Raw genomic sequence first — 13,868 nt, forward strand, 5'->3', positions numbered from 1 at the left:
AAGAGAGGGACAGAAGGTGAGGAGAGATAAATCAAGAGAAAATAAATTGGAAATACTGGAATATTCACATTCTTGAAAACACACACACACACATAGCAAAACCAAGATGACTGCTACATTTATCCAAATAAGGCTAACAATTTATAGAAGATACATGGATCAGCTGCTGGCCCTAACAATGGATATCTATCTTATGTTAATCATAAGAAAAATAGATATGCAGGTGTAATGAGCAATAATTATAGTAAGTCTTAATTAGCCTCATCTTGTCTAATTGGATCCGTCTTTGAAGAAAATATGTGGAGGGTTTTGTGTCAAAGGAGTAAAGTCTTGAAAGAAAGAATTTTATTTTGTCTAAAAGAATTAAGAAGTAACACAAGAGAAATTTCAAAAAGAGTAAAAACTGTTCTTGTTACTACTGATTTTTTTGGGGTCAGGATAAGCCATTGTCTTAATCCTTTTAGACTGCTATAACAAATTAACATAGACAGTGTGGCTTAAGCAACACATTTAGTTCTAAGTTGTGGAGGCTGGGAAGTCTGAGATCAAGATGTAGGCAGATTCATGATGGGACCTAATCACTTTCCAAAGCCACTACCCCCTTAATAGTATCATACTGAGATGTTAGGATTCCAACATGCAAATTTTGTGGGGTACACAAATTAAAGGTCCATAATAGCCACACACTTTAGTTTTTGTTTTTTGTTTTCCTATGCATTGTTCTTTGATATTATGCTTGCACTGGAGAAAGGGAGGGAGGGAACTCTCCTGGTTTGGGTCTAAAGATAATGGGGGTCAAATTTAGGAAGAATAACAGCTAATATTTCCTGAAACTTACTTTGTGCCAGTGACTGTTGAAGCTCTTAGCAACATTTAACTCTAATTATTACCAAAAAATTGATAGCTTTAAATCTACAAATCAGAAATCTAAAACAGAGTGACCTTTTGAGGGACTCCTTAAAATAACTGAAATAGATTTTTGTACCCTGTAATTGAAGAGCAGATTTATTTAGGGATCAACACAGGACTTAGTTATAAAAGTACAAGAACATCTGAGAGGGCTGTTTGTTAAGCCTAATCATATCTCATGAGATACATAAAAGTCCTAATAGAAAAATAATTCTTATGATTAGTATATACAAGAAGAAAATGCCCATGTTTGGTTTAAGGGTAGATTGATCTGGCATGAGAATAGAAACCATAAATGAACTGCTATTGTACTATGTTCCCAATCATGGGTGCCCTTAAAAGAAAGTGTTTAGAATAAATTCTCCTAACGGATGTTCAGTGGGTAGTGTATCAATATTATGAAGAGAAAGACATTGTTCAGAGCAAAGGAGTCATAAATGATAGAAAATGGCTTAGCTCATTGGTCAAGGGCCTAAAAGAAGCATGGTTAGAAGATCAGGGATTACAGTTAAGAAATGGGCAGAAGACATGAATAGACATTTTTACAAAGAAGACATCTAGATGGATAACAGACACATGAAAAGATGTTCAACATCATTCATCATCAGGGAAATACAAATCAAAACTGCAATAAGATATCACCTTAAACCTGTGAAAATGGTTAAACTAACAACATGGGAAACAACAGATCCTGGAAAGCATGCAGGGAAAGGAGAACCTTGTTACACCTACACTGGGAATGCAAACTGGTGTAGCCACTCTGGAAAACAGTGTGGAGGTTCTTCAAAAACTTAAATATAGACCTATCCGATGATTCAGAAGATTTTACTAGGTATTTACCCAAAGGATACAAAAAATACTGATTCAAAACGACACTTGAACCTTGATGTTTATAGCAACAATAGGCAAATTATGGAAAGAGCCCAAATGCCCATGAAATGATGAATGGACAAAGAAGATGTGGTATACATATGCAATGGAATATTACTCATCCATCAAAAGAATGACTGACTTTACTTCAGTCATGATCTCACAGCCTCTGAATTCAAGCCCCATGTCAGGCTCTGTGCTGACAGATCAGAACCTGGAGCCTGCTTCAGAATCTGTGTCTCCCTCTCTTTCTTCCCCTCCCTCACTCATTTTCTTTCTTTCTCTCTCAAAATAAACATTAAATTTTTTAAATACTTGAAAAAACAGCAAAAAATAAGAAGAAGAAATAAGATGTAGATACCTAAAAATAAAATTAAATAATGCACAAAAACATAAAAATAAAATTCAAAAAGATCAGGGATTAGGAAGTCTCAAAGAGAGATATGTATATGGACTTATAAGAGTGCACACACATGTGTCTTTATGCTCCACTAAAGAACACCCACTGCATTCCTGGCTATATAAAACCACTGGGCAGGATGCCACAGTCAGAACTTAGTCTAGCTCTATCTTTGATGAACACTGTACTTCTCTAACAACTATATTATTCTCGTAAGTATGTTGAAAAAATGGTGGTTGCCCTTGAGCCTAAAAGCAAGGATTCTTTTCTTTTTACTATATCAAATTTAACTATTGCCCCTGCTGAATGTCTAACTAGTCTCCAACAGAAACCAGCTACTTGGTGGCAAGTTGATTATATAGGACCCTTTCTATCCTTGAAAGGAAAATATTTTATCTTGCTCAGAATTGACACACATTTGGGGAATCTCTCCTGGCTGCCCTACTCCATGCAGCAAAACTATTCAAGGGTTCAGAAAATGTTTCATCTACTGCTTTGAACTCTGCATGACCTTGTTTCATACCAAGGGAACTACATTACAGAAATGGTGATTTAGCAGTGAATTCATGATCTTGAGATCCACTGTTATTACAATGTAGTATACTTCCGGGAAGCTTCAACAAATAGTCTCTTGAAGGTACAGCTGAGGTACCATCTTAGAGACTTCATAAGCAGAAATAGGACATTATTGTACAGAATATTTAGCTTAAATCAGTGGCTATCAAACTTTCATTCCTGGACCAGCAGCATCAATATCCCCTAGGAACTTAAAAGAGGTGCAAACAGTCAAGTGTCATCTTACAACTACTGAAACAGAAATTCTGTAGCTGGGACTCAATAAACAGTGCTTTAACAAACTCTTGGATAATTATAATGACTACTACATTTTGAGGTCAACCGCCTTAAAACAATAACCGTTATATAGTGCTGCATTCCCGACTGTTAGGACACATGATCTAGGAACAAAGAAATGAAATCTTATGGGGTGGAGTAAAAGTGTCAGTTACGGTCTCTAGAGGAACAGCAGCAGTGGAACATTTAATTTATTCTACTATTTTATCTCTTCTAAGTTTTCCTAGAAATATGACCAATCAGAACATTGAAGATCTGCAACTGGACGAATCAAGAATGTGAGAAACAAGTGCAATTGAGCAAATGCTGTCAGCAATTTGTCTTGATCTTTTTACTGCCAGATGTATTCATCACCTAGGTGCTGTGATTGTTGCCTTCTAATGGATTCCTTTCTTTTGCTGCCCCCCTTTTCTGAGAATTATTCTGGGTCTAAAGGCCCACCTCCCCTTAGAGGTCATACTGCAACCGGTATCCTGCAACAGACTGATTGAGTTACCAACCGTTAGTTCCTATGTCTTAAAATCAGATCAACTCAGTTGTTTAATTCAACTTCCAGAGTTCTCTGATGTATCAGAATGAAACGCAACTACAGCTGACATGCTTGCTTAAGGTGGTTAGCTACTTATCCTGCTTCTCTCATTTCTATTCCAGTGCAAGCACTCATTTAAATATAAAAAGAAAATATGTTTCTCCTAAACTTTTTCTAGGGAACGCAAATTGATGTATCTTTTCTCCCCAAGGAACTGGAAAATGTATATTGGAAAAAAAAGGGGGCGGGAACAAAGGGGAATTTGAACAAAGAAGGCTCTGGGGATTGAGCCCAAGAGAGAGGTAAAGAGTCTCCAGTATGAGGTGGATCAACAGACATTTGGAGAAAAGAAAGCGGAAAAAGACATAAAAGTCAGAATGAAACGGATCAAAAGGCTCTAAGCAGAAATTTCTTTAAAAAACAGAATTATCCAAATTTCTGATACATTTGAATATATCAAGAGAACTTTGCAGTGAATCACAAGCTGAAACTGTGGTAAGTATAGAGAGAGCTAATAACATTTTTTTAAAAAATAGGTAGAATTAACTTCAGATAGGTAAGGAAAATTGTAACATACAACTCGGTGTAAGTAGCATTTACACCTTAGTATTATAGACTCTGTACAATAATCTTAGGTGTAAAAAGTATTAAAGGGTTTAAAATGCTTTCACTCTCATCTCTACCCTTCAGTTTACATGCTCTCATTGGCCAGTGTTTGAGGTCTGTATTTTCAGCCTATCTTTTTGTTCAGATAAATTTGTACATGTATACTATATTTATTCACTATTTCTTCATGTTCCCATAATCTTTTTCTGAAGATACTTTCCTTCATCTTAAAATTCAGTTAGTGAATAGTTCAGTTTTTCTTTTAAATCTGAAAATATAATCATGTGGTTTTTTTCTTGAAATATAATTTCAGGGGCACATGTGCCGGGAGCCGCACCGGCCTCTCTGGATGGCAATCACAGCAAGGAAATGGCAATGTTTGCAGCTCCTACCATGAGAAATGAAAACTGGTATCTCCTTCTGCTACTATTGGCTCATGTTGGATATGAGCCTACTGGTATTGACCAGGCCTCACAATATTCCATATCAGACCCATATTCTGAATACAGATACCTCATAAGGAAAAGCATATTCCTGCCTTTACAAAAGAGATTTTAGATGAAAGCTCTATGGGAGATTGTCAAAAGGCTCTTCCTATGGGCCTTGCAGATCCGAGACTTAGGGGGTTAAGAAAACAAGAATTACAATTGAGCCTGGCCCTGAGACCAAGGGCCTATTTTGGGGTTAAGAGCAAAACATAGTTACCACATATATCTTTGCTAATTGGTGAAACATAACAGTCCCTTTCTTAAGGCCTACTTTCCACAAACACCCTCTCTTACACTGGCAGCTGGGATGAGGATAGATAAGAGTAGCTAAAACATAACCCAGGGGCAAAAGGCTGACCTCTTCAGGGCCCCCATGATAGTCTCCACAAACAAACCAATTCAGAAACATTCATCCTCTTGAGAGCCAGACAAAATACTCCTAACTTATATATATACAATTTAACCTATATGTTATCCTGTTTTTCACTAAGAACATTCTGTTATTTCCTTGGTCNGAAAGGGAGGGAGGGAACTCTCCTGGTTTGGGTCTAAAGATAATGGGGGTCAAATTTAGGAAGAATAACAGCTAATATTTCCTGAAACTTACTTTGTGCCAGTGACTGTTGAAGCTCTTAGCAACATTTAACTCTAATTATTACCAAAAAATTGATAGCTTTAAATCTACAAATCAGAAATCTAAAACAGAGTGACCTTTTGAGGGACTCCTTAAAATAACTGAAATAGATTTTTGTACCCTGTAATTGAAGAGCAGATTTATTTAGGGATCAACACAGGACTTAGTTATAAAAGTACAAGAACATCTGAGAGGGCTGTTTGTTAAGCCTAATCATATCTCATGAGATACATAAAAGTCCTAATAGAAAAATAATTCTTATGATTAGTATATACAAGAAGAAAATGCCCATGTTTGGTTTAAGGGTAGATTGATCTGGCATGAGAATAGAAACCATAAATGAACTGCTATTGTACTATGTTCCCAATCATGGGTGCCCTTAAAAGAAAGTGTTTAGAATAAATTCTCCTAACGGATGTTCAGTGGGTAGTGTATCAATATTATGAAGAGAAAGACATTGTTCAGAGCAAAGGAGTCATAAATGATAGAAAATGGCTTAGCTCATTGGTCAAGGGCCTAAAAGAAGCATGGTTAGAAGATCAGGGATTACAGTTAAGAAATGGGCAGAAGACATGAATAGACATTTTTACAAAGAAGACATCTAGATGGATAACAGACACATGAAAAGATGTTCAACATCATTCATCATCAGGGAAATACAAATCAAAACTGCAATAAGATATCACCTTAAACCTGTGAAAATGGTTAAACTAACAACATGGGAAACAACAGATCCTGGAAAGCATGCAGGGAAAGGAGAACCTTGTTACACCTACACTGGGAATGCAAACTGGTGTAGCCACTCTGGAAAACAGTGTGGAGGTTCTTCAAAAACTTAAATATAGACCTATCCGATGATTCAGAAGATTTTACTAGGTATTTACCCAAAGGATACAAAAAATACTGATTCAAAACGACACTTGAACCTTGATGTTTATAGCAACAATAGGCAAATTATGGAAAGAGCCCAAATGCCCATGAAATGATGAATGGACAAAGAAGATGTGGTATACATATGCAATGGAATATTACTCATCCATCAAAAGAATGACTGACTTTACTTCAGTCATGATCTCACAGCCTCTGAATTCAAGCCCCATGTCAGGCTCTGTGCTGACAGATCAGAACCTGGAGCCTGCTTCAGAATCTGTGTCTCCCTCTCTTTCTTCCCCTCCCTCACTCATTTTCTTTCTTTCTCTCTCAAAATAAACATTAAATTTTTTAAATACTTGAAAAAACAGCAAAAAATAAGAAGAAGAAATAAGATGTAGATACCTAAAAATAAAATTAAATAATGCACAAAAACATAAAAATAAAATTCAAAAAGATCAGGGATTAGGAAGTCTCAAAGAGAGATATGTATATGGACTTATAAGAGTGCACACACATGTGTCTTTATGCTCCACTAAAGAACACCCACTGCATTCCTGGCTATATAAAACCACTGGGCAGGATGCCACAGTCAGAACTTAGTCTAGCTCTATCTTTGATGAACACTGTACTTCTCTAACAACTATATTATTCTCGTAAGTATGTTGAAAAAATGGTGGTTGCCCTTGAGCCTAAAAGCAAGGATTCTTTTCTTTTTACTATATCAAATTTAACTATTGCCCCTGCTGAATGTCTAACTAGTCTCCAACAGAAACCAGCTACTTGGTGGCAAGTTGATTATATAGGACCCTTTCTATCCTTGAAAGGAAAATATTTTATCTTGCTCAGAATTGACACACATTTGGGGAATCTCTCCTGGCTGCCCTACTCCATGCAGCAAAACTATTCAAGGGTTCAGAAAATGTTTCATCTACTGCTTTGAACTCTGCATGACCTTGTTTCATACCAAGGGAACTACATTACAGAAATGGTGATTTAGCAGTGAATTCATGATCTTGAGATCCACTGTTATTACAATGTAGTATACTTCCGGGAAGCTTCAACAAATAGTCTCTTGAAGGTACAGCTGAGGTACCATCTTAGAGACTTCATAAGCAGAAATAGGACATTATTGTACAGAATATTTAGCTTAAATCAGTGGCTATCAAACTTTCATTCCTGGACCAGCAGCATCAATATCCCCTAGGAACTTAAAAGAGGTGCAAACAGTCAAGTGTCATCTTACAACTACTGAAACAGAAATTCTGTAGCTGGGACTCAATAAACAGTGCTTTAACAAACTCTTGGATAATTATAATGACTACTACATTTTGAGGTCAACCGCCTTAAAACAATAACCGTTATATAGTGCTGCATTCCCGACTGTTAGGACACATGATCTAGGAACAAAGAAATGAAATCTTATGGGGTGGAGTAAAAGTGTCAGTTACGGTCTCTAGAGGAACAGCAGCAGTGGAACATTTAATTTATTCTACTATTTTATCTCTTCTAAGTTTTCCTAGAAATATGACCAATCAGAACATTGAAGATCTGCAACTGGACGAATCAAGAATGTGAGAAACAAGTGCAATTGAGCAAATGCTGTCAGCAATTTGTCTTGATCTTTTTACTGCCAGATGTATTCATCACCTAGGTGCTGTGATTGTTGCCTTCTAATGGATTCCTTTCTTTTGCTGCCCCCCTTTTCTGAGAATTATTCTGGGTCTAAAGGCCCACCTCCCCTTAGAGGTCATACTGCAACCGGTATCCTGCAACAGACTGATTGAGTTACCAACCGTTAGTTCCTATGTCTTAAAATCAGATCAACTCAGTTGTTTAATTCAACTTCCAGAGTTCTCTGATGTATCAGAATGAAACGCAACTACAGCTGACATGCTTGCTTAAGGTGGTTAGCTACTTATCCTGCTTCTCTCATTTCTATTCCAGTGCAAGCACTCATTTAAATATAAAAAGAAAATATGTTTCTCCTAAACTTTTTCTAGGGAACGCAAATTGATGTATCTTTTCTCCCCAAGGAACTGGAAAATGTATATTGGAAAAAAAAGGGGGCGGGAACAAAGGGGAATTTGAACAAAGAAGGCTCTGGGGATTGAGCCCAAGAGAGAGGTAAAGAGTCTCCAGTATGAGGTGGATCAACAGACATTTGGAGAAAAGAAAGCGGAAAAAGACATAAAAGTCAGAATGAAACGGATCAAAAGGCTCTAAGCAGAAATTTCTTTAAAAAACAGAATTATCCAAATTTCTGATACATTTGAATATATCAAGAGAACTTTGCAGTGAATCACAAGCTGAAACTGTGGTAAGTATAGAGAGAGCTAATAACATTTTTTTAAAAAATAGGTAGAATTAACTTCAGATAGGTAAGGAAAATTGTAACATACAACTCGGTGTAAGTAGCATTTACACCTTAGTATTATAGACTCTGTACAATAATCTTAGGTGTAAAAAGTATTAAAGGGTTTAAAATGCTTTCACTCTCATCTCTACCCTTCAGTTTACATGCTCTCATTGGCCAGTGTTTGAGGTCTGTATTTTCAGCCTATCTTTTTGTTCAGATAAATTTGTACATGTATACTATATTTATTCACTATTTCTTCATGTTCCCATAATCTTTTTCTGAAGATACTTTCCTTCATCTTAAAATTCAGTTAGTGAATAGTTCAGTTTTTCTTTTAAATCTGAAAATATAATCATGTGGTTTTTTTCTTGAAATATAATTTCAGGGGCACATGTGCCGGGAGCCGCACCGGCCTCTCTGGATGGCAATCACAGCAAGGAAATGGCAATGTTTGCAGCTCCTACCATGAGAAATGAAAACTGGTATCTCCTTCTGCTACTATTGGCTCATGTTGGATATGAGCCTACTGGTATTGACCAGGCCTCACAATATTCCATATCAGACCCATATTCTGAATACAGATACCTCATAAGGAAAAGCATATTCCTGCCTTTACAAAAGAGATTTTAGATGAAAGCTCTATGGGAGATTGTCAAAAGGCTCTTCCTATGGGCCTTGCAGATCCGAGACTTAGGGGGTTAAGAACACAAGAATTACAATTGAGCCTGGCCCTGAGACCAAGGGCCTATTTTGGGGTTAAGAGCAAAACATAGTTACCACATATATCTTTGCTAATTGGTGAAACATAACAGTCCCTTTCTTAAGGCCTACTTTCCACAAACACCCTCTCTTACACTGGCAGCTGGGATGAGGATAGATAAGAGTAGCTAAAACATAACCCAGGGGCAAAAGGCTGACCTCTTCAGGGCCCCCATGATAGTCTCCACAAACAAACCAATTCAGAAACATTCATCCTCTTGAGAGCCAGACAAAATACTCCTAACTTATATATATACAATTTAACCTATATGTTATCCTGTTTTTCACTAAGAACATTCTGTTATTTCCTTGGTCAGAATAATTCTGCAATTGATATCACAATAGGCCTCCCATTGTAGGAAATTCCTTTTTCTGACTTCATCTTGTTGCTGAACCTTTAAGTAAAGACAAAAACCCCCGACAGGACAGAGATGCCTGTCTAGTGATCAGAAAGAATCTTGGGGCTCTCTCACTCCTTCCCTCTCTCTCGCCGACACCGTCCATCCTTCAGGGACCCCTGGACCTGCCGGAGCTGGCCTCCAGCATAGTGGCGCCTGAACAGGGACCTGAAGGTAATTTCTTTAAACTATGTTGTTTTCATTGCATTAGTTGGGATGGTTAGGATTCCACCGTAGAGTGCCGCAGACCCCCCTGCATAAGATAAGTAGGTTAGTTGGTGGATAATCAAAGAACTGTTTTTGAGAAGTTATGGGCCATAAAGAGTCTAAGGAAAAGAGACTCTTTATAGATGTAATATGGAATGTGCTTACAAAAAAAAGGGAACGTTAACTCTCTCATTCTTTCTTTCTCGCTGACACCGTCCATCCTTCAGGGACCCCTGAACCTGCAGCAGCCGGCTCGGTTTTTCTTTCCAATCTTATAAGACTGTCTATGAATATATTTATTACTGAAATATATATTAAACCAGCCAGAATCATTAAGTATTTTGTGGCCAAAGAATTTCAGCATATCTCTTCTCTCAAAATATCAAAAATTAGTCATCAATGGACATTTTATTAAAGTTATATAGTAGAAATAAAAAATTTACATTATGGAAGTAATTCCAAGATTTTTCCTCTCATCTGCCATATAGTTCCTATTTTTCTAATACTACATTACTCAGAACTCCATCTTGTTAGTTCCTATTCATGGTTAGGTTAGTCTGACCTTCCTACAGACTTTCAAACTCATTATTTTCTTGTGCTAGAAAATATGTCTTTTTCTCAAGTTCTACCAAGTTATATGACTCCCTCAAATTGACATTCAGCTTCTCCCTTATAGTAAAAGGGGAGGATTAGAAATGACAAAAATTAAAGAAAGCAAATGTAACAAACAAAGAAACAACAAAATACCGAGGTATAATTTTTTTTAAAAATTTTTTAATGTTTCATTTATTTCTAGGAGAGAGAGAGAGACAGCGTGAGCAGGGGAGGGTCAGAGAGAGAGGGAGTCACAGACTCTGAAACAGGCTCCAGGCTCTGGGCTGGCAGTCAGCACAGAGCCCGATGCGGGGCTCGAACCCGCGAACCGCGAGATCATGACCTAAGCGAAAGTCGGACGCTTAACCGACTAAGCCACCCAGGCGCCCCTACCAAGGTGTAATTTAAATATTTAATTGTATAAGATTAAATCATAGTTATTTAGTCTCTAAACTTTCTACTTATTGATACTTTTTTGATAACTTCTAGAACCATATTATGTTATTTCAGAAGAAGCCACTGTGGAATTTGGTAAAAATTACATTAAACATAAATTACCTTGCTTAAAAAATTATTGTGTCTTGGGTTACTCAGTTGGTTGAGTGTCTGGCTCTTGATTTTGGCTTAGGTCATGATCTCACGGTTCCTGAGTTAAAACCCTGAACTGGGGTCCACACTGGCAATGCAGAGCATGCTTGGGATTCTGTCTCTCTCTCTCTGTCTCTTTCTGCCCCTCACTCATTCTCTCTTTGTCCATCTCTTTCAAAATAAATGAATAAACTTTTTAAAAGATTGCATCTTATCAATACACACATTGGTCTTTTAATAATGCCTTATTTTTGGATAGTAATATTTATAATTTTCAGTTCATGAATTGGCATCTTTGGCCATTGTTAGGGATTTTATTTTTCTTACTGTTTATCTTACTTCCTACTACATGTCAAAAGCATAACTCTTATTTTTGAAAATCAAATCTCAATCTTTCCTTAGATTTTTTCTTTCATTGTTTTGTATTTGTCTGGATGTCTTATTGTCAACTATTTTATGCCTGGCATCTACTTAAACTAAGTTTCAGTCTAAATATCATCTCATTCTCTTAGTTCTCTGACTAACTGATAGAAATCACACAATCCCTCATGTCACTCTCTATCACTTTCCTGTATTTATTTTCTTCATAGAATTTATCAGAGTGGAACAGTGCCTGGCACATATTAGATGCTAAATAAATATGTTTAATAAATTAAAGAAACAGTGAATGCTTTCCCAAGTTCCTGTGACATTTCCAAATCACTGTAAACTACTGATCATTATAAAACATCTTCCCCAAAAATACTTTTATAACTATCTTCCCCAGATATGTTTAAACCTATCACCTGAGTAGATTGGTAGCATGTGACATTGATAGATTTTTAAAACCATGGAGAATAGCATTCTCTAGTGATTACTTAACTGTTGATAATAAATCCTTACATAGAATTCATTTTTATTGTCAAAGCCTGGAAGATTAACTGATGTTGAGAACTGGAGAGAATAATAGTAATCAAATGAGGAAGAGCTACTACTTGTTTTATAGCCCTTTGTACTTTAGAGATGATATAAAAAATTGAGTAAGGCAGTATCTAAGAGCAGAGTTAAAAGTCAGAAATGTCACTGATTGATTTCTGTAGACCATCCCACATCAATTCAAAGAATCAGAATAAGTCAAAGTTGTCTTCCTGAAGCTTGTGAGGTTACCTGAATATTGTTAATTACAATTCATTAAAACTGTCGCTCTAATTCTCTGGGGTTTTTTTAGTCTTCATAATTTTTAATCACTAATACTATGAAAATAATCAGTCTGATATATTGTGTTCTCTGTAGATGTGTAAAAACAACAATAACAAAACATAAAATCACAGCCTCTTTCTTTTCATGTGGAACATATAATAAATCAGCACAGCCGCTGATTTCAATATTAATTTTTGGATTGAGAAATATGAAAATGTGTCTGAGCCTCACTTGCTAGAACTATATTTCTTTCTGCAGGATATTTGAAATGCTGACGCATTAGCATGATTATTTTAAGTATGTTTAAGTCTTTTTTAAAAATCAGAGTTAAGAGGTAAAAAACCAACACCTTTTATTTTAATTCATAAGAATACTGACTCTGAGGTCATAAAATTTGGAACTTTTACTGTGAAAGTTCTACTAGGATGCTGTAATATTAGAATGAACACGGGCCAGTTGGTGCAAATTATTTTGCTTTTAAAGTGCAATTTGCTATTTTATATTATTTATGCAGGAAAAAAATGTATGTAGATAAAATCTAGAATGTTGTTATATAATTGATATGATAACTACAAATGGCAGTATGGTAGAGTCCCTCCCTAAGGAATGAGGTGAAAACCTCAGGACAAGGGAAGGCAAAACTGGCTATGTGCATGTGCTCGACATTCCTCATGGATGGTAACATAGACCATCCATTCAGACTGTATGTTACCATATATGGGATACAAAAGAGTAAAAAATTGTACAAAAGGCCCGGGACTCAGTTTTTCAGGTATAAACCCACTGAGCCTGTGCCAGCATGATGAATAAAGTGGCTTCCTGGACAAAAAATGCCTCAGTGTTCCATCTTTCTGTGCAAGGATCCTGCTACATTTCTTGGGGGATCATCCGGGATCCGGAGATGATTTCCAGTGCATTTCCACTTCCTTGGTCACCAGGGTGCAAACGGAGCACCAGGAAAAGTGGCCCTGCCTGGCGTGAGCAGACCACTTGATCTGTAGGAGACTAGCCCCTCCTGGCATGCCAGGGTGACGACCTCTGATACACAGTGGAACCCGGTGAGGGCCAGGAACAAGCTCAGGGAGTGCTGCCCATCAGACTAGTAAGAACCTGGGTTTGTTTTTGGTAGACCTGCCCCTAAGAGGAAGAAGAGGAGCCTGATTACCTCACAGAGTTGCCCGAGTAATTCCATGAGGAACAAAAACAAAACTCTAAGACACTGGGCACTGGATGGTGGGTGGAATCATTGCATGACTGTATGAGTGAGGCAGACAGTAGAAAGGTTCCAACTTGACCAATGGGCTGAAGCGAATGTTGAGTCCCAATGTGTGGTTCCATGGTGACCTCATATGGCTTAGAGTGCCATCAGACTTCCCCGAGAATCTGATACCTCCCAGGTGGATGATGGGAATTTGAAGACAGCCAAATAGCAATTCCTGAGGTCATGGCTTCAACTTTTGTCAAACAGTTCCATCAGGAAACCCATATTGGCTCGAGAGCTCTTGAGACTATGTTGGGCCAACATTTCTACATCCTTCAACTCTCCAGCGTAGTCTGAGCAAAATGCAAGTAATGTGAAACAGTCTCCAAAATAACCCATGACAGGGACCCTGGGATGCAAATTGT

This window comes from Crocuta crocuta, unplaced genomic scaffold (assembly GCF_008692635.1).
Source record: "Crocuta crocuta isolate KB4526 unplaced genomic scaffold, BGI_CrCroc_1.0 scaffold192, whole genome shotgun sequence".
Lineage (NCBI taxonomy): Eukaryota > Metazoa > Chordata > Mammalia > Carnivora > Hyaenidae > Crocuta > Crocuta crocuta.